Below are 3,220 nucleotides of genomic sequence, written 5' to 3' on the forward strand. Positions count from 1 at the left end.
CAGTGAAGTTGCCCGGGGAAGCAAGCAGGCCTGGCTTTTGTGTCAGGAGCATTTTTGCCAGCGACAATCCATAGTCCAGCCGCTCTGATGGCTCCCTCTGTGAACTGTCGCCCCTGGTGCTTCACTTGCATGTGATAGTGTTCCACAAGCAGTTTTGTAACATGGCTATTCTTTGAGAGGATAATAGGGTGTTTTACCTCTGATTCCAGGGAGGCATGTCTGAGACGCCCACTGACCCTCAGTAGGCTGTCACTGATGTAGGGGTCAAAGGTCAAGAGCGGACTTGAATTAAGGATTTCTCTCTTTGCTCGAAGAACAGTATGTTCGCCTGGAAATGGGTCTTTTTGAACAGTCTCTATTATGAGTCTCCTTGCTGCTGCAGGTTCTTCAGGAGTGTGAGGCTTACTACACTGATGCCATCCTTTACACGTGTGCTGTGAAGTGTCTGAGATGGAGCTTGACTTGAGAGAATGCACCTGATGCATCAGAGTGCGCCGTAGAGAGCTGAGACGGGACAGTGCTTGCTGTCTGTTTTTCAGGAGCGGAGGACGAGGTGACTTGAATGGTAGAGGACAACGCATATGGGTCGATCCCCCACAAGCTGGTTGAGACCACCCTGGACCACCACCACATCCCCTGCAAGATCAAGGACCTCATCCTGGATTACTATGGAGACTTCAGGCTGAGAGTTACATCAGGGAGCATAACATCTAACTGGCACCGGCTCGAGAAAGGGATCATAACAGGCTGCACAATCTCGGTCATCCTTTTCGCTCTGGCCATGAACATGTTGGTCAAGGCCGCCGAGACAGAGTGCAGAGGTCCCCTGTCCAAGTCTGGAATTCGGCAGCCTCCCATCAGAGCCTTCATGGACGACCTGTCTGTCACGACCACTTCAGTGCCTGGATGCAGGTGGATCCTTCAGGGCCTGGTCAAGCTCATCTCTTGGGCTAGGATGAGCTTTAAACCAACAAAATCTAGGTCCATGGTTCTGAAGAGAGGCAAAGTGGTGGACAAGTTCCGCTTCTTTGTGGACGGTGCAGTAATACCATCAATCACTGAGAAGCCAGTCACTAGCCTGGGCAAGGTGTTTGACTGTAGCCTCAGAGACACAGCATCAGTCCAAACAACCATCAAGAGGCTCGAAACTTGGTTGTCTACAGTAGACAAGTCTGGTCTACCTGGTAGGTTCAAGGCATGGTTGTACCAACATGGCATCTTGCCCCGTATCCTCTGGCCTCTGCTAGTGTACGAGGTGACGATGTCTACAGTCGAGACCCTGGAGAGGAAAATCAGCTGCTACCTCCGACGATGGCTGGGTCTGCCACGCAGTCTCACAAGTGCAGCACTGTATGGCAGGAGCAACAAGCTTCAGCTCCCCATCAACAGCCTGGAGGAGGAGTTCAGGGTCTCCCGCACAAGAGAGGCACTGGTATATCGAGACTCCAAAGACTCTAGAGTGGCAGCAGCTGGTATCGTGGTGCGGACGGGCAGGAAGTGGAAGGCTCAAGAGGGGCTGGAGCTGGCAGAGTCTCGGCTGAGACACAAAGCACTGTTGGGCACGGTGGCATCTGGGCGAGCAGGGCTGGGAGCCATCCCACAACCACGGCACGACAAGGCTAAGGGCAAGGACAGACGCCATCTGGTCCTGAAGGAGGTCCGAGCAGGTGTCGAGGAGGTGAGGACCAGCAGGATTGTGGGCATGCGGCAGCAGGGGGCATGGACAAGGTGGGAAGGAGCGCTGGAGAGGAAGTTGACCTGGAATGACATCTGGAAGACTGAGCCTCAGCGGATTAAGTTCATGGTCCAAGCTGTCTATGATGTACTACCCAGCCCAGCTAACCTGCATACCTGGGGCAAGAGTGACACTCCAACATGTCCACTCTGTCCAGGAAAGGGGACTCTGGAGCACATCATGAGCAGCTGCCCATCAGCCCTTGGAGAGGGCCGCTACCGCTGGCGTCACGACCAGGTCCTGAGGACAGTGGCAGAGGCCATCTCCAGTGCAGTGGACAATAACAAGCATGTCCGCAGCCAGAGGAGGATCAACTTTGTAAAGGCTGGAGAGAAGCCACGTCTGCAGCCAACACCATCAGCCAGCCTGCTCTCATCGGCATCGGACTGGGAACTGCGAGTTGACCTGGGCAGGCAGCTTAAGTTCCCAGAGTTTATAACATCTACTTCCTTGAGGCCAGATCTGGTATTGACATCTCCCTCCTCTAAGCAGGTCTTCTTAGTGGAACTGACAGTCCCCTGGGAGGACCGCATGGAAGAGGCTAATGAGCGCAAGCGGCTCAAATACCAAGAGCTCACCGAGGAGTGTCGGAGGAGGGGCTGGAAAGCTCGCTGTGAACCAGTGGAGGTAGGGTGCAGAGGCTTTGCTGCCCGCTCCCTGTGCAAGATCTACACCCTTCTTGGCATCACAGGAGCTGCGAAGAGGAGAGCCATCAAGTCCACCGTAGAGGCCGCGGAGAGGGCCTCTAGGTGGATTTGGATCAAGAGGTCCGAAAAGTGGGCCAACGCTGCTGGGACACAAGCCAGGGCCTGATCAACCCTGGCTGGGTCGCCTGAGGGAGAGTGTCTGATGTTGTGAGACCCGAAACACCCGATGACCTCAGGAAACAAACATCACTGATGATGTGTCCCAGCGCATCCACAGATGTATCTATACACTCAAAAGTTGCAGCAATACTGAGAAAGATGTGAATGCTGAGGTGATCAGAATCTGAGGGGAAGAGGAGGTCATTGTTGACTTTGAGGAAGGCTTTCTTCTTCAGTGTTGTGCTGTTGAGATGAAACAACCCCTTCATTGTTGAAATGCTTCAAAAGTGTCATTGGAAATGAGATGGGCTTTATGAACTGTTGGAGGACATGACACAGTATACAGGATTGTGATAACTGTAATAGGTTTTAATGACACCAGAATGGAGACAATGCTGTGGTTGAGAGATGAAAATGAGGTCCAGCAATGTGTTCCTCTCTGTGGTTGCAGCAGTAATGAGTTGGACGTATTTCCTAGACTGAAAGAGCTCTAGTATTGGCTTCTTTGCATTGGATAAAAGATTTTCATTGAAATCGCCACAGACAATGACGGGGTGACAATCCATGATCTCCAGTGACTCCAAAAGGCTTTCCAGGTTTGATAGGAATGATGTCAAGCTGTAGTCTGGAGGTCTGTACACTGCTGCAATCATTGCAGTTACTGGGGCTTCGACCTTTA

The 3,220-nt window shown here is 52.5% G+C and overlaps 1 pseudogene; it reads left to right on the plus strand.

Moving 5' to 3' along the window:
- Positions 1-562: 562 nt before the first annotated feature.
- Positions 563-2,585, plus strand: LOC128378635 (uncharacterized; annotated as a pseudogene).
- The last annotated feature ends 635 nt before the right edge of the window (positions 2,586-3,220 follow it).

This window comes from Scomber japonicus, chromosome 18, assembly GCF_027409825.1.
Source record: "Scomber japonicus isolate fScoJap1 chromosome 18, fScoJap1.pri, whole genome shotgun sequence".
NCBI classification, from domain to species: Eukaryota; Metazoa; Chordata; class Actinopteri; order Scombriformes; family Scombridae; genus Scomber; species Scomber japonicus.